Consider the following 19,410-nt stretch of genomic DNA (forward strand, 5'->3'; position numbering starts at 1 on the left):
GGTGTAGCTGTGTGTGTTGTGTCCCTGGCTGTGTTGGTGTAGCTGTGTGTGTGTTGTGTCCCTGGCTGTGTTGGTGTAGCTGTGTGTGTTGTGTCCCTGGCTGTGTTGGTGTAGCTGTGTGTGTGTTGTGTCCCTGGCTGTGTTGGTGTAGCTGTGTGTGTTGTGTCCCTGGCTGTGTTGGTGTAGCTGTGTGTGTTGTGTCCCTGCTATGTCGAGTCCCTGTCTGTGCTGGTGTAGTAGGGAGTCGCAGTGGAGGAGGCCCAGGCGCTGCCACTTTCGCCTGGCCGGTCACGTCCTGAGTGTTGAGTGTCTATGAGCCGTTGGCTGCACTGAAACGTTTGGCTCTTTCTCTTAGTAACAGCTTTTTACATTCTGCCTCAATTCCTCTCCAGCCTAATCACTGGCAACTGCCCCCTCCCCCACCCGAGATCTGCTGGATTTACCCCCTCCCCCCTTCCTGCTCTCACCAGGGTAATAACTGCATATTACCGGGCTGCCTGGCGCTCTATCTGCTTGGGGAGGGAGCTGCTTATTTTGCAACAATATCAAGGTAAGTGCCCTTGTCGTGTATCCCGGGGCCGGGGTGCGGGGCTCCGGGCTGGCCGCCTCAGTCACCGGCTGGAGGGGGAGGGGCAGCACCTGTGACAGCCCGGCCGGTGCCGAGCTCACTGCTGCCAGGGTACCTGGTGCTGTACGTGGACACAGCGGGGTGGGGGAGCTGCGGGGAATCCCTGACTGAGGAGCTCACTATCAGGAGTGGGGGAGGGAGGAGGCTGTTTATCCGCCTTAACCGCTTCCCTGCCGGAGAGGAGCCGCCGCCCATCCCCCCGGGCCCTTCCGGCACCTCATAGGTTTGTGCTGAGCCGCCCTTCCCCCACTCTGGGATGGTTAACCCTTTGCGGGCAGCAGCCTGATGGCCTTTAACCTAATTCCTGGCTGCACGCAGAGCCCCGGCCATCGGGACTATTATATAATATTACGTGGATGGTTGGTGTGTTATGATCACCCTGTCATGGATCTGGTGACATCTTGTATTGTCACTATTGTTCTGTGTGATGTGGAGCTGTCATATAACTGATATTGGATCAATGTGTGATAGTATTACAGGCAGGAAACACGTGAGGGCTGGGAAATGTACAGTATGGGGGAGGGGAGCGCTCACTTTCCATCACTCCTGCCTGGGATTCTCTCACCTCTATGGTTATCCACCTATGTGGCCAGCACCGCCGCCGACCGTATATGTCGCCCCATATTATTACACCATCTATGTCGCCCCATATTATTACACCATCTATGTCGCCTCATATCATTACACCATCTATGTCGCCCCATATTATTACACCATCTATGTCGCCCCATATTATTACACCATCTATGTCGCCCCATATTATTACACCATCTATGTCGCCTCATGTTATTACACCATCTATGTCGCCTAATAATATTATTACACCATCTATGTCGCCCCATATTATTACACCATCTATGTCGCCTAATAATATTATTACACCATCTATGTCGCCTAATAATATTATTACACCATCTATGTCGCCCCATATTATTACACCATCTATGTCGCCTAATAATATTATTACACCATCTATGTCGCCTAATAATATTACACCATCTATGTCGCCCCATATTATTACACCATCTATGTCGCCCCATATTATTACACCATCTATGTCGCCCCATATTATTACACCATCTATGTCGCCTAATAATATTATTACACCATCTATGTTGCCCAATATTATTACACCATCTATGTCGCCTAATAATATTATTACACCATCTATGTCGCCTAATAATATTATTACACCATCTATGTCGCCCCATATTATTACACCATCTATGTCGCCCCATATTATTACACCATCTATGTCGCCCCATATTATTACACCATCTATGTCGCCCCATATTATTACACCATCTATGTCGCCCCATATTATTACACCATCTATGTCGCCTAATAATATTATTACACCATCTATGTCGCCTAATAATATTATTACACCATCTATGTCGCCCCATATTATTACACCATCTATGTCGCCCCATATTATTACACCATCTATGTCGCCCCATATTATTACACCATCTATGTCGCCCCATATTATTACACCATCTATGTTGCCCCATATTATTACACCATCTATGTCGCCTAATAATATTATTACACCATATATGTCGCCCCATATTATTACACCATCTATGCGCCTCATGTTATTATTCCATCCATGTCGCCTCATATTATTACACCATCTATGTCGCCCCATATTATTACACCATCTATGTCGCCCCATATTATTACACCATCTATGTCGCCCCATACTATTATACCATCTATGTCGCCCCATATTATTACACCAGCGATGTCGCATTATAATATTTTTACACCATCTATGTCGCCTCATATTAATATATAATCTATGTGGACAGCACCGCCGCCTCATATTATTATTATTACACCATCTATGTTGCCCCATATTATTACACCATCTTTGTCGCCACATATTATTATTATTATTATTATTTTACAATCTATGTCACCTCATATTATTACACCATCTATGCCGCCTCATATTATTTTACTATCTATTTGGACAGCACCGCCGTCTCATATTATTATGTCATCCATGTGGACAGAACCGCTGCCTCATATTATTTTATTTTTGTAGAGTAACATGATTGGTAAACATACTACATCCTTACTGCATGTGTCAGTGACATTCACCATTATTTCCAGCATTGGAGATTGTGGGGGATAGTTAGTAGGGTGGGTATATTGGCAAATTGCATATACAGTAGTACCTTGGTTTAAGAGTACCTTGGTTTAAGAGTAACTTGGTTTAAGAGCTCACAGTTTTTTAAAATTGTGACTTGGTTTAAGAGCATTGCTTTGGTTTAAGAGCTCCCTGTACTGGGTGGGAGGGGGAGTGGAGGAGGGGCATAGTCTGCATAGCGGGGACTACAGCTCTGTACTCTGACCCAGGAAGTCTCCCTCACCTTCCAAATCATAGCAGATCCACTTCAGGCTGGGGCTTACATCAGGGGACAGGACTGTGAATGTAATCTCTCAATAGATTTAACCCCTCTCTCCCTGGACAGAGAGCGCTGCATGTATGTGTCAACATATGTCCTGCAGTCTCTGTCAGTCCTGATTGGTCCATGCTCAACATACACCCCTTCTCCATTGATCTCATGTGACCACACAGACCTCTGACAGCAGCCCTGCCTCTCTATTCTAGTCTGTTGTGCTACTGCATTATGGGGATCTGCAGCTCCATCCTGTATCTACTGTACAAACTGCTGCTGTGTTATCAGGTTTATGCGGTTACTATACATTATACGCCACATGATGATTGCTGTACTGTACAGTATCTTATAATATCACATATTCAGCTGTTTATAAATGTTTGTTTCATCTGTTTTACATGTTATTCAGAATAAAAAACAATATTTTTGGGGTGGGGAACCAATTGTCTGCATTTCTATGATTTCTTATGGGAAAATTTGCTTTGGTTTAAGAGTGGATTTGGATTACAAGCATGATCCCAGAACGAATTATGCTCGTAATCCAAGGCACCACTGTGTGTATATATATATATATATATATATATATATATATATATATAATTTGCACCTAGTTGTGTGGATCTATAATCTGTACACCCTATTAGGTTGGGGCTACATGATGTCACACAACCTAAATATTTTGTGCATTTTCACGCGCCTGATACCGAGCCCCCATGCAGTCACCAATAGACATGCGTTGTTGCTGAGTATCCTGGCAACACTGCGCAGCTATTGGAGAAGAAATGGGGGCGAGGTTTCAGCTACATCTGTTCCTCCACAGGTGGGAATGTGGCCTTGCTGTCACAGGACTTTATTGCCATTGCACCTTGGTTGTTTATAAATAGCAAAATCGCAGAGAAGTCATAAGCTAATCGCATGTGATCTGTATTTAAGTAAATGGTGACAAAGTCACAGATAGTGTTGAGTTTATTTGCTTAAAAAGTAGCAGTCATTTTTTTTTTTACTTTTGACTTGTCAAAAGTTTTAATCGGTCCGGGTCTGTGCTGCAGTGTGTTCTCTCCCTGCTCTGTGTGAGGAAAAAAATAGTCGAGCTCCATAGACTTACATTATTTGCCTGCAGCGCGTCCTCTCTTGCTTGTTCTCCCAATTGGTACAGGTCTGAACACTCAGACCCGGACCGATCAAAACCTTTTGACATGTCTCCAGTTTCAAAAGTTTCAAAAGTTTTTAGAAACGACAGGTACACTTTAAAGGGGTAGTGCGGCGGTAAACAATTATTCACAGAATAACACACATTACAAAGTTATACAACTTTGTAATGTATGTTATGTCTGTGAATTGGCCCCTTCCCCCCGGCCGAATCCCTCCGAGCGTCCTGAGTGCCGGCCACCCTCTTCAGTGTCATCAGATGCTCAGCCGCGATTGGCTGAGCACAGTTTGGCTCAGCCAATCGCGGCTGAGCAGCTGATGACGCGGCAGAGGGCGGCCGGCACTCAGGACGCTCGGAGGGATTCGGCCGGGCCGTCCGAAGACGACATCGCAGACTGAAGATCGGAGACGAGTCGGCACGTGACAGGTATGTATAGCGCACCACACTTCCGGGTACACGGGTGGGGGTGGTGGGACACGGGGAAGGGGGCCATTCACAGACATAACATACATTACAAAGTTGTATAACTTTGTAATGTGTGTTATTCTGTGAATAATTGTTTACCGCCGCACTACCCCTTTAAGGTTCAGGTTTGGCAACATTCTGCATTTGACTTCAGACATCTAAAAAAGTTAAATGCCACCTTAGGGAGTCAGGGAAAACATAGATACAGCCTATGGTTGCTGTATATCCATGTTTTCCCTGCAGTCCTAGGGTGGCATCCTACTTCTCCAAAAGCCAGGAGTGAAATGCTGGAAGTTGCTGAATCGGAACTTTGGGCAAATTTGCTCAACCCTAGTCACAGATAACTTGCAATTGATTTATTGCATCGGTCGTGTCTTGGTGCTGTGTTTCATTGTGACACCACTCTCTAACATTACATGCAACATTGCATAACCTGGCGATAGGTAGTTGAGAGCAGGCCATGCATGTGTTGTCAGTCTGTGGACGTTGGTTCCCAAATCAGAGGCTTGCCACAAAAGCCCTCAGTTATGGCCATATGCACTTGTTGCAATACAGCATTCACCCTGACAGTATTGCAGTATGTACACTAACTTCTGATTATTGCCAATTCATGGTATAATATTAATATATTAGTTTCACACTCGGTTTTTTAGTTTATGTTTTTTGAATGTATGTCCTGATTCCTGACCATTTATCAAAATTGAATGTGGCTCCCAAAGCACAAAGGTCGAGACCTCTTCTTCAGGGAAATGACTTGGGGGCAATGCAAGTGCAGTATGCTCAGCAGATGGATGCCACCTATAAGTGACTTATAATGTGTCCCACACATATATCATGCACACTTTAGTGCAGTGTATGGTGAGAATCTATCATTTGTGGTGTTAGTGTCGCCAGCCATGTAAGTTGTTGTGATAAATCTGTGTGAATCCGCACAAGTCAATGAAAGTCAGTTGCACATCCACACCCAGACTAAGGACAGGAGAGGTTCTGTTTCTGGAAGATAGTGGCCATATTTTTCTAAGCCTGGATAGCTTCTTTAAAATGAATATTTAGGACTATGGTGCCCGGTATTCACAAGGGCAGCATTTTATATGCTAGTAATGCTTTTCTTTGGCTTTTACTTTTTGGCTGGATTGTTATTTTCTGATTTGTAGATACATTATTATATAGCTAGTTTTTAAAATGGATACAGAAAACTACCAAAGTGAAAACCTCAGAGTGAAAAACTCCCAGCAGCAGTGGTATTACAGTTACACTTGTCCAGTTCTACAGCAATAGCGGCACTTCCAAGTATTTGTTATATGACCCTGACCTGGGAGCCAAGTGACAGTGATCTGGTTGTCAACTCTGTGCTTCTGACCCTGGTGATAGGTTTCACATATGTTACGACATTCAGGGTGACAAATTTCAGTAATGATATGACTTCTCTGGGGACTTTGTGCACATATAAAAAGGGCAGCTACTATTAGCTGTAGAGCCAAAGTCAAGGGACATATGGGACCCCCAAGCCAATGGTTGGGGAAATTACATTATGGAGTTTGAAGATCACAGGATAAATAAATATTTGAATGCGTGGGGCCCACATTTGTACCCCCAACAGTCTGAGGTGCTGAGAATGTTAGGGTAACCTGATTTTGGAAGACTATGGGGGACAGTTATTATGTGGCGCATAGGACATTTTCTGGCACAGAGGGCCCACTGCGCATAAATCTATTAGCAAATGCTTGTTTTGCAAATAATTTATTGGCAAGTGGGCTCTCTGCACCACTTCTTGCACCAGAGGGGCGAGGAGGGGGCGTAACGGGGTGTGTGCTTTAGCATGCAGAGGGGGGCGCAGCCTCTGCGTGTGCCGCATTTAACCATTTATTAAGTGAAAATATGTTAAGAAAACCTACACCAGCTGTGTACTTATTAGCTACTATATGTCCTGCAGGAAGTGTTGTTTTATTTTCAGTCTGACACAGTGCTCTCTGTTCACATCTCTGGTTGAGACAGAAACTCTATCTCAGTTTTCTATAAATTCCCATAGAAGACCTCTCCTGCTCTGGACAGTTCCTGTCTCGGCCAGAGATGTCAGCAGAAAGCACTGTGTCAGACTGAAAATAAAACATTTCCTGCATGACAAACAGCAGCTAATAAGTATGGGAAGACCTGAGATTTTTTTAATAGAATTAAATTACAAATCTTTATAACTTTCTGACACCAGTTGATTTATAAGAAAAAGATTTTTGCTGGATAACACCTTTAACCTCTTAAGGACGCATGACGTACCCGTATGTCATGCGCCCGCAAAGATGACAGCTGCATCCGATTACCGGACTCAGCACTTCCCTGGTGTCTAGTGGCGGAGATCGCTCCTCCGGGACAACGTCCCGAAGGAGCGATCTCTGTGACTGGTGCCGGCCGGGGTCTCCGCCAAAATGGCGCTGATCCCGGCTCGGCTCGGCCCGATCTCATTGATCTTTGCTGTATAACTATATACTCAATGAGTAATCAGTAAACTTATACTTAGAAGTCCCCCAGCGACTTGAGAAACATTGAATTTTTTGCTGGTTTCGCAGTGTACTTTATGCAACAGTTCAGCCTGTCATTGCAAAGTACAATTAGTGACGCAAAAAATAAGGGCTCATGTGGGTCTCTAGGTGGAAAAATGCAAGTGCTATGGCCTTTTAAATACAAGGAGAAAAAAACTAAAATGCAAAAACGAAAAGTGTCTCCGTCCTTAAGGGGTTAACCCCTTCAGGACCTGGCTAATTTTCGTATATTCTTTCTCGTGTTTAAAAGGCCGTATCGCTTGCAATTTTTTACCTACAGACCCACATGAGCCCTTATTTTTTGCACCACTAAATGTACTGTACGATGGCAGACTTAATTTTTCCATAAAGTATGCTATAAAACCAGAAAAAAATTATTTGTGCAGTGAAATTGGAAAAAAAAACGTGGAAAAAAAAAGGTGTTTAAAATTGCTCTATTCCAAGCCTTATAACACTTTTATCCTTTGGTCTATGGGGCTGTGTGAGGTGTCATTTTTTTTGTGCCATGATCTGTTCTTTCTATTGGTACCTTGATTGCGTACATGCAACTTTTTGATCGCTTTTTATTACAATTTTTCTCAATTTGATGTGACAAAAAAATGCGCAATTTTGCACTTTGGCAAGTTTTTGGGCTTACGCCGTTTACCGTGCGAGATCAGGAATGTGATAATTAAATAGTTTGGGCGATTACACACGCAGCGATACTAAATATGTTTATTTATTTTTATTTTTTAAATGGGAAAAGGGAGTGATTCAAACTTTTATTAGGGGAGGAGATTTTTTTAATTAATAAAAACACTTTTTTTCCCCCCACAGTTCACTTTAACTTTTAGTCCCCCTGGGGGACTTTCAGTATTACTGCAGTGATCTCCCATAGAAATCACTGCAGTATACTTAAAGGGGTGGTGCGGCGCTAAACAATTATTCACAAAATAACACACATTACAAAGTTATACAACTTTGTAATGTATGTGAATGGCCTCCTTCCCCGTGTTTCCCCCCACCCACGCCAGGCCCGGAGGTGTGATGCACTATACTCACCTGATTCGTGTCGACCCCCGTCCGCCATCTTGGGACAATGTCATCTTCGGGCGGGCGGCCAAACCGCTCCATCTGTCCCTCATGCCGGTCCCCCTCTGCCGCGTCATAACAGTTATGCTCAGCCAATCGCGGCTGAGCAGCTGATGACGCGGCAGAGGGGGGCCGGCACGAGGGATGGATGGAGCGGTTTGGCCGGCCAGCCACCCGAAGATGACATCATTGGCAGAAGATGGCGGACGGGGGTCAACACGAATCAGGTAAGTATAGTGCATCACACTTCTGGGTCTGGCGTGGGTGGGGGGTAACACGGGGAAAGGGGCAATTCACATACATTACACAGTTGTATAACTTTGTAATATGTGTTATTTTGTGAATAATTGTTTAGCGCCGCACTACCCCTTTAATACAGCAATGATCGATCAGATCATTGCTGTATTACTCTGGTCTGCAGCAGACCAGATCTACAGATTGCTGAGCCAGGATCGGTATCAGTGCGACGCTGAGCCCCGGCCGCCACAGTAGAAGGGATCTCCCCTCCATGAGCATGCGACTCTGTACCCACAATCTGACCCCCCCAAACCGCTTGTAAAATACTTTTAAATTTGGAGCCCGTGCCAAACGGGAGTATCTGTGCCCTAACTTTGCACCACCCCTCCGTCCCTCCTCCCCACCCTCTTCAGCATTAGGAATGCCACTGGAACATTTTCTCCATGCTGAACATTGCACAGGTCCTTAAAGGGGTAGTGCGGCGGTAAAGAATTATTCACAGAATAACACACATTACAAAGTTATACAACTTTGTAATGTATGTTATTTTTGTGAATGGCCCCCTTCCCCGTGTCCCACCACCCCCACCCGTGTACCCGGAAGTGTGGTGCGCTATACATACCTGTCACGTGCCGACTCGTCTCCGATCTTCAGTCAGTGATGTCATCTTCGGGCGGCCGGGCCGAATCCTTCCGACTGTCCTGATTGCCGGTCGCCCTCTGCCGCGTTATCGGCTGCTCAGCCGCGATTGGCTGAGCATAACTGTGCTCAGCCGATCGCGGCTGAGCATCTAATGATGCTGAAGAGGGCGGCCGGCACTCGGGACAGTCGGAGATGTTCGGCCGGCTGCCCGAAGATGACATCGTGGCACAAGATGGCGGACGGGCGCGACACGGATCAGGTATGTATAGCCACCACACACTTCCGGGTACATGGGTGGGGGTGGTGGGACAGGGGGAAGGGGGCCATTCACAGACATAACATACATTACAAAGTTGTATAACTTTGTAATGTGTGTTATTCTGTGAATAATTCTTTACCGCCGCACTACCCCTTTAACGATGCAGCCCATGTGGCGGGCTGATACAGGAGGGGAATAGGAGGCAATCTGCCTGAAGCATTGCTAATGATAAAGAGGGTGGGGAGGAGGGACAGAGAGGTTGTGCAAAGTTAGGGCACAGATACTCCCATTTGGCACGGGGCTTCAAGTTTAGAGTGCGTTCACACCTACAGGATCAGCAGCAGATCCGCAGCAGATTTGATGGTGCAGATTTGATGGTGCAGATTTGATGGTGCAGATTTGATGCTGTGTTCAGTTATGTAAATGAAATCAGCTGCGGATCCACTGCGGATCCGCAGCAGAAAATCAGCTGCGGATATGGTAAGTGTGAATGTACCCATAGGGTGCCTTCACATGTACCGTATCGCTGCGTTTTTAACACAATTTTTACATGCGCGTTTTGATTTTCACATGAAAATCGCACCAAAAAGGCAGCGATAAAAACGCAGCATTAAAAACGCAGCAATACGGTATGTGTGAAGGCACCCTTAAAAGTATTTTTTTAGGACAATAACTGCATCACCTGCCGAACGGACCACAGGACAGATCTTGGATTAAAAGCAGCTATCCGAAGGTTCAAGTGGTTTTGGGGGGGTCAGATTGTGGGTACAGAGTTGCTTTAAATGCAGCTGTCAGTTTTGACAGCTGCATTCAAATGTATAATTAGCTGGTGCGGCGATCAGTCTGCACCCGCTAATAGCCGCACATAGCACCCGGGATTGCGGCGGTTCAGAGCGGGGTTGCCTCGCACCCCCCCCCCCCCCCCTCTGAACACCCCCCACGTAAATGTACTAACTGATGCGGGAAGGGGTTAATTATGGCTGTTATTCTATACAATGTGTGCACTCCCGGGGACAATTTCCTTTTGACTTAAGTGGAGCACATTATTAAACTGAAAATACACTGTATTTTTACCACAAATTACGACTCTTTTTTGGCATTATTTTATTTACTGTGTGTGAACATAACCTTAAAGTGAACCAGTCACCACCATATGGGCCATGCAGCTATACACGTAGTATTAGCCCCAGCACAGTTTCTGAACATATAATTAATCAATAACAGCTTTCCTTATAGCCCCCGTATCAAAAATCCTCTGTAATCACACTTCTCTGGGAGTGTCGGCGCTCTGGCATGGCCTCTCTGTGATGCAGCTGGCTTCTATACTAAGAATCACGTTCAGAGAGGCATGATTACAGAGATTTTTTTCAGGACCATATATAAGGTCTGCAATGACCGGCAATCTTCATCCGCAATTCTCAAAAAAATTGCCGACGATAATTAGTTTAGCTGTAAAAATTATGGACACTCCCATAGACTTCTATGGGACAATCTGTGCCGCAATTATGGTTGGTACTAGAGCTTGTCAGTAATTTTTTTTAATGCAGTTTTTTGCGGATCCATAAATATACCGATAGTGTGAACAGCCATATTGAAATCAATGGGCCCTAAATTTGCCTGTAATTACGGATCCGCAAAAAAAAACAACAACTATGCAACCATTTATAAAAGAAAAAAAAACAAAACTACTGAATGTGTGAATTTAGCCAATGAGTCCCAGCTGTGAGCTTCCCAGCAGTTCAACATTTATAACATGAAGTGATCCATGTGTTTGGTCGGAAAACTATAGGATATCAGTCTTTCTTATTAATATGTGGTGTATGTGGTCAAATGTTCATTCACTACCAGTCAGTTTAGTGAGATACATCCTTTGCATATTGCATTTGTAGTTGTGGCACCCTTAGGTTATCTTTTAGGCTGTGTTGCCACAAGCCAATGGGCGCATGTGGCTTAAAGTGTCACTGTCTTTATAACTTTCAAAATCGAAATCATCAGTAGATGTGAAATAAAGCAAGTTTGCAATATACTTTCATTATTTTAGTTGTTATCATGCTGTAAAACAAAGCTGAACTTACCAGAAATCCAGGTCCAGTCTCCTGAAGGTAGATTTTCTGACTTGTGCTGGTTGAAAAAACAGGCTAAACACAGGAATTCCGGCCAGTACAGAGAGTCACAGCTCCTTACGTCCATCAGTCACATGACTGCCTTCTCTGTGAGCGCTCAGATGGCCTGGGATACACAGGACTTTGTTTTTTCACTGTTTCCTGTTTTTTGAGAAAAAAAGTCAGAAAATAGGAAGTGTTGAGTTTTCCATGATAACTAAAAAAAAATAAATATGTAAATTGCAAACTTACTTTATACCACATCTACTGTTGATTTAGATTTTTAGTTATAACGACAGTGACACTTTAAACCACTTTTCAGAGTGTTCACCAGTGGCTGTGTGATGTTAGCAGGATTATCATTTTTGGCTGCATGCCTTGCTATTGCCATGTAGGAACAGGACCTTAGAAGCCCTGACTAATCCTTGTATATTCAAGTGATAATGTGCCTGTGTAATGCTAATCATTGCATCTCTGGCACCAGAAAACGTAATTAAGTATTCATATTAATGGCTCAAATAGTAGGTGTGCATGCTGCGGCTCAGAGTCACTTCTGTGGCACTTTGGCTTCCAAGAAAAAATGAATTTTTTAAACTCTGTAAACGGTAGTCCGCAAAGGCATTATTTGTTTTATCTCACCTATCTATTTGTGTCTGCAGCTCTGTAGCTGACAGATTCCTGACAGGGCTAGGTATTCTGACACCAACAAAGCTATGTATAACAACAATTTTTTTTTTCTTTTTTTTTAGTGCTAAACTACCCTTAAATGTTACATTAATGTTGGTGGATCTCTCCACAATTGTCTGGATCCATTTTAGTATACCTCTTGTTTTATTGTGTACAGGTATATGCTTATAAAGGGTACCTTCACACGCCCTGGCATTTGCGGCAGGATTTTACGAGCTCCAAAAAACGTATGCAAAAACAGATGCAATTGTGTGACTTCCGTTTGGATCTGTTTCTCCATTGACTTTCATAATTAAAAAAACAGATTGTAACGTATTTTTTTTTTTACGTACAGAAAAGTAGTGTTGACACTACTTTTCTGTACGTTAAAGAAAAACAAAACCATTTCAGGTTACAAACCCACTTGGCGGGTCTGCAGCGAGTCTCCATGCTGCGTTTTTGCAGCGAGACTCGCTGCAGATCCCGGCCCTATGCTTTTAATGGCAGACAAACACGCAGCAGGGATGTACATCCCTGCTGCGAGTTTGTCTGCAGCCCTCCCCATTAACCCCCCGGCCGCCGGAGCTGATACTTCACCTGATCCCGGCTCCGGCGGTTCCCGATGTCTTCAGCAAGCCGGAGCGGGGACCAGGTGAAGTATATGCTCCAGCCAGCCGCCCGCAGCCCCGTCCGCCTGATCGCCCCCCCGCAGCCCCGGCCGCCCGATCGCCCCCCCCGCAGCCCCGGCCGCACCGATCGCCCCCCCCCGCAGCCCCGGCCGCCCGATCGCCCCCCCGCAGCCCCGGCCGCCCGATCGCCCCCCCCCCCCACCCGCAGCACCGATCGCACGCCCCCCCCGCAGCACCGATCGCACGCCCCCCCCCCGATCGAGCGGCCGGGGCTGCAGGGGGGCGTGTAAGCGATCGGTGCTGCGGGGGGGCGTGCCATCGGTGCTGCGGGGGGGCGATCGGGCGGCCGGGGCTGCGATCCCGCGGCCGGGGCTGCGGGGGGGCGATCGGGCGGCCGGGGCTGCGGGGGGGGGGGGCGGCCGGGGCTGCGGGGGGGGGGGCGGCCGGGGCTGCGGGGGGGGCGGCCGGGGCTGCAGGGGGGGCGATGGGGCTGCGGGGGGGGCGATCGAACGGCCGGGGCTGCGGGGGGCGGCCGGGGCTGCGGGGGGCGATCGGGTGGCCGGGGCTGCGGGGGGGCGGCCAGGGCTGCGGGGGGGCGATCGGGCGGCCGGGGCTGCGAGCGGCTGGCTGGAGCATATACTTCACCTGGTCCCCGCTCCGGCTTGCTGAAGACATCGGGAACCGCCGGAGCCGGGATCAGGTGAAGTATCAGCTCCGGCGGCCGGGGGGGGTTAATGGGGTGGGCTGCAGACTAACTCGCAGCAGGGATGTACATCCCTGCTGCGTGTTTGTCTGCCATTAAAAGCATAGGGCCGGGATCTGGCGAGTCTCGCTGCAAAAACGCAGCATGGAGACTCGCTGCAGACCCGCCAAGTGGGTTTGTAACCTTAATCCGTTTTTTTTTTATAATGGAAGTCAATGGAAAACGGATCCAAACGGATGACACACAATTGCATCCATTTTTTTCCATAAAATGTATATGTTAAACGGATTGCAAAAACGCAGTGTGAACCTAGCCTTAAATAGTTATAGTTTTCCCGGTCCGCACTGCTACGAATTAGTGCTATTGTGGTGATCTGTGTACATATGGCACTTATGCGTTATTTAGTTACAATGAGGGGAATGCACAGATAGTGCTACTGACCTGAGATCATACGGGGTTAATGGGCTCCTGATAGGAGCTCCTGACAGAAGTTCTGAAGTTGTGCAACCACTTGCACTGTGAATCTTGGTTTGCGCTACGTTGTGACATCCCACGCTACAGGTAGGTTGAAGGGACATACAGCCTCAACGTGTTTCGAGAGTCTATGGCTTCCTTTGTCACGAGTAGCTACTGTATGTCCCATATTCTGTATACTTTTATAGACTGCCCTAAACAACGGAAATTCACAGAAAAGCGTTAAGTCCTGCGAGTTGTATTGTGTTCAGACTTAATATATGTTTACTTTCAGCCCTGGACATTTGTTTTATAAAGTCTCCTCTTTACTGTTTCTTAATAATTTCAATCCCCCCAAGTATGCAGTTCTTGAGTTTTTGGTGCTTTTCATTGAAATGTTTGGATAACAGATGGCCTTCATAATTTCTTCCTATGTTGTAGATGTGTTCCTTTATTCTAACATTTAGTGCTCTCTTTGTCCTTTCTTTAGAAAGTTTATTACACAGGGATTTTATAAAGTAGATCGCCCCCTTTATGTGTAACTCCATCTCTTCTCTTTTATATGTACCGCATCTTATTCCCCATTATATGTAGAAAAATGGAAAAATAGCACAGGTTACTAGCATCATGAATCTGCCATAGATGAGGAGGAAGAAACACATGCAGTAGTTAGGTGGGTTACCCCAAATAATTAGGCCTCTTTGTTAACTTATCGTCCCTACGAACACCATTACTGTAGGCACCATGTTACTGTAGGTAATGGTGTTTCACTAATGGACATGTAACTACAAAAGCAATCTGACTAAACCTGAGCAACCAGTGATTGGCTACTGCAGTCACATGTCCATAAATGAAACATCATTGCTATGCAGAATTTGACAACTATTTTTAATAGTTAAAAAAAAACTTTAAGATGGCTCAGAGTGGTCTTAAAATACATAGTAACATAGTAAATAAGGTTGAAAGAAGACTTGAGTCCATCAGGTTCAACCTAGGGAAACCCTACTGTGTTGATCCAGGGAAGGCAAAAACCCCCACGAGGCAGAAGACAACCACCCCACCACAGGGAGAAAACTCCCCCCCCCCCCCCCCCCGACTCCAATGGCAACCAGAACAATCCCTGGATCAACGTATCACCGGAAATCTAATGCCCATAACTTGTAATATTATATTGTTCACGAAAAGCATCCAGGCCTCCCTTGAACTTATTTAATGAATCGGCCATGACAACATCATGTGGCAGAGAGTTCCACAGTCTTACCGCTCGTACAGTAAAGAACCCGCGTCGATGCTGATGATAAAATCTTCTTTCCTCTAGACGTAGAGGATGCCCCCTTGTCATGGTTACAGACCTAGGAGTAAAAAGACCACTACAAAGATCTCTGTACTGTCCATTCATATATTTGTACATTGTGATCAGATCGCCCCTAAGACGTCTTTTTTCTAGCGTAAATAACCCCAAGCTTAAGACCTATCCTGGTACTGTAACCCACCCATTCCCTTAATGACCTTTGTTGCCCTCCTCTGCACCCGCTCCAGTTCAGCTGTGTCCTTCTTATATACCGGTGCCCAAAACTGTACACAGTATTCCATGTGTGGTCTGACCAGTGATTTATAAAGAGGCAAAACCATGTTCTCATCCTTAGCATCTATACCTCTTTTGATGCATCCCATTATTTTATTAGCCTTAGCAGCTGCTTCCTGGCACTGATCACTAAAGTTGAGTTTACTGTCCACCAATACCCCCAGGTCCTTTCAGAAGTAGTTTTACCCAGTGTTTTATTATTTAGCACATAACTGTATTTATTATTTCTATGGCCCAAGTGCATAACCTTACATTTATCCACATTAAACTTCATTTGCCATTTCACCGCCCAAGCCTCTAGCTTCTCCAAATCCCTCTGTAATATGATATTATCCTCCTCTGTACTGATTACTTTACCCAGTTTAGTATCATCTGCAAAAATGGAGATTCTACTCTGTAGCCCCTCTACAAGATCATTAATAAAAATATTAAAAAGAAGTGGACCCAACACTGGTAGCCCACTAGTAACTAAAACCCAATCTGAATATGTTTCATCAATGACCACCCTCTGTTTTCTATCACACAACCAGTTACTTACCCATTTGCATACGTTTTCCCCGAGTCCCAGCATCCTTATTTTGTAGACCAACCTTGCATGCGGCACAGTATCAAATGCCTTTGAAAAGTCCAGATACACAACATCCACAGCCTCCCCCAGGTCCAGTCTATAACTTACCTCTTCATAGAAGCCGATCAGATTAGTCTGACAGGACCGATCCCTCATAAATCCATGCTGGTGCTGCGTCATAAGATACTCCAGTATAGCATCTCTTACAAACCCCTCAAATACTTTACCTACTATAGATGTTAGACTTACGGGCCTGTAGTTTCCAGGATCACTCTTTGACCCCTTCTTGAATATTGGCACCACATCAGCTATGCGCCAGTCCTGTGGAACAATCCCTGTCGTAATAGAATCTTTAAATATTAGGAATAACGGTCTGTCTAACACAGTATTTAATTCTTGCAAAACTCTAGGATGGATACCTTCTGGGCCCGGTGACTTATGGATTTTAATGTTTTTAAGGCGTCTCCCCACTTCTTGTTGTGTTAGGCAGGTGAGATTTATGGGAGGATTTATATTATCCCTAGTCATGTCGTCTGTTATGAGATTCTACTCTGAATACAGTAGAGAAGAATGTATTTAGTAGATTGGCCTTTTCCTCTTCCACCTCCACCATTACACCCAGATTATTTTTGAGGGGACCAACATTTTCAGTTTTAAAGCGTAACTGTCATTTCAGGGCCATTTTTCTGAAAACATTAAATCTCAACAGTACAAGCGATTTTAAGAAACTCTGTAATAGGTTTTATGTACTAAAAGAGTTTCCTTCTGTAGTGAAAAAGCAATCTCCCAGCCTCCCCCCTCACATCAAATGAAGCAGGATTTCTGTCTCCATTATGTGGCTATGGAGAGGGGAGGGGCTGTTAGGAGTGACTGAGCACGGAGGATTTCTGCAAAGCACAACACCCTGCAATCTTCTCTCAGTAAGTTCATAGATAACCACTGACCTTTCTGACACCTGAATTTAGCATTTTAGGTGCCCAGACAGTCTAGAAACAGCTGACCTTCATGTCACCTCTTCCTGCTCCCTCATCTCCCTCATCTCCCTCAGCCCCTCCCCCCTTCATAGGCTTACAATGGAGAGAGCAGAACCCGTCTTCACTGGCTTCTCTGTAATGAAGACGTGTTTGCCTGATAATGCACAGATAAGAAGTCAGGGGGGGAGGCTGGGAAATTGCTTCTTGAGTACAGAAGGAGGCTTTTTTGGCTGATAAAACCTATTACAGAGTTTCTTAAAATCGCTTATACTACTGATTTCTGCAATAAAAAAAAAAAACATGACAGTTACGCTTTAAGTCTTTTGTTGTTTATATAAGTGAAGAACATTTTGGGATTAATTTTACTTTCTGTGGCAATCCTTCTTTCTGTTGCTATTTTTGCTTCTTTTATTTGCTTTTTACACATTCTATTCTTCTGTCTATAGTTGCTCAATGCTTCCCCACTACCTTCTTGTTTTAGTAGTCTGAATGCTTGTTTCTTATCATTTATTGCACCCCTTACAGCTGAAGTTAACCATATTGGATTTCTCTTATTTCTACTACTTTTATTCCCATATGGTATGTGTCGTTCACATGATTTACCCAGGATGCTCTTAAATATGTCCCATTTCTCTTGTGTACTTTTATTTCTGAAGGCATTGTCCCAGTCTATGTTCCCAAGGTCCTCTCTTAGTTTTTGGATAGTACTATTAGAAACATTTACAATATATATTTACACATAATATTAATATATTTAGAACATTTGAGATATAAATCAGTTTTGTATTTATATAGAGTAAGATATTTTCCTCAGATATTCATACTTAAAAAAAATTCTGGGAGATCTGAACAGATAATGAGGTTGTTCCATCATAGACTACCCCTTTCAAAATGTGGCTCTTGGGGTGATCAGCTGACTTTCTGTGCAGTGGCAGCTGCAGAGAAATTGTAGCATTATTGTATATATTATTATTGTATATTGTAGTAGTGCACAGAATACACAGGTACTGAGGTATATAGTAGTTGTTACGGCTACAACAGTAAACAGAAGGGTGTTGACTTGCTATGTCTTCTCACTTTATCATTTTTCTCGTACATTACCCAGGCCATGCCATTCATAGAATGCTATTTCTTCACTGTGATTGTTTAGGTAACCATGGAGACCTGACTGTGTCCAGCTCTGATTGTTTACTTAATAAATATTACTAGAAAGTCAGGAATCAAATACATAATTTTTGCCTCCAAACCTAAAATTAGTCACTAATGAAGCTCCCTACATTCTCTCCTAACATGTATTTCTTCTCTCTGTACCTTCCTGCAAACATATTTTATTATCTCCCGTGCCATATGCTAACCTTTGCTAAAGATTCTCGGCCGTGAGTTATACTGCAGTATAATCGTACCCCTCTGGGCATGATTCCCAGTGCATAAGTTCTCCAACACTCGGACTGTCTTCACTCGGTCAGACATGGGCAGTACAGCGGGTATCGGACACTGCTGTACTGCACGTCTGGCCGAGTGAAGATGTTGTTGCATTGAAAAAACATATGGGGCGGCCTTTCTGTAATGTTAGGTTTTGGAATGATCACCTTTGGACCAATCTCTAGAGTTGCGCTCACTTACTCAGCCCATACACTGCCCGATAATTATTATCAGGCAGCAAGGGCTGCATGGACATCATTAGCAATGTTTGTGCAGCCCTTGTGAAAAAAAATAAATTCCTACATACCTCTTCATGCTCCCTGACATCCTGCTAGCTTTGGCCCGCTCCTGGCTTTAGCCTTAGACTTCACACAATCACGGGTACAGCAGGCCAAAGCTAGCAGGTATCAGGGAACATAAAGAGGTATGTAGGAGTTTATTTATTAATTTTTTTTACAGTCACCAGCCGCTGGCTACGCACCGCTGTTACACATAGTGATGTGCCCCCGAAGCCGTTGATTTTAGGTCAAGAACTAAAGAAACACTGTCTTTATTACACGGAGCGATACAACCTATGTGCACTGTGACTATTTGTATTTTATAGTGCTTATATAGAAAATAATAAACATCCTATTCTCAAAATACGCACAGAATCCGCACTGAATTCCGCACGTAAAGAATGAACATTGTAAATGTACATTGGCTTTAATGGGCTTTCTGCTTATTTGTTCACACAGCGGAATTTCCGTGCTGAAAATTCCACCGCGGATCCGCTTTCCGCCTGAAGAATTGACATGTCAATTCTTTGGGCGGATTCCGCTAGAGGAATCCTATAGAAGTCAATGGGGCTTTAATTCTGCTTGAAATTCCGCTCAAATTCCACTCCTATTCTGCCAGAGCTGAATAGGCGA

General features: G+C 44.7%; 1 protein-coding gene across 1 annotated transcript in view; it reads left to right on the forward strand.

Moving 5' to 3' along the window:
- Window positions 1–297: 297 nt before the first annotated feature.
- The window catches only part of TBL1XR1 (TBL1X/Y related 1), a 150,141-nt gene continuing 131,028 nt past the window's right edge, over window positions 298–19,410 (forward strand). Inside the window, exon 1 of the mRNA XM_069975165.1 lies at window positions 298–550. The gene's annotated coding sequence lies outside the window, so the exon portion shown is untranslated. The remainder of the gene's footprint in view (window positions 551–19,410) is intronic.

The sequence above is a fragment of the Dendropsophus ebraccatus genome, chromosome 6, assembly GCF_027789765.1.
Source record: "Dendropsophus ebraccatus isolate aDenEbr1 chromosome 6, aDenEbr1.pat, whole genome shotgun sequence".
Taxonomy (NCBI): domain Eukaryota; kingdom Metazoa; phylum Chordata; class Amphibia; order Anura; family Hylidae; genus Dendropsophus; species Dendropsophus ebraccatus.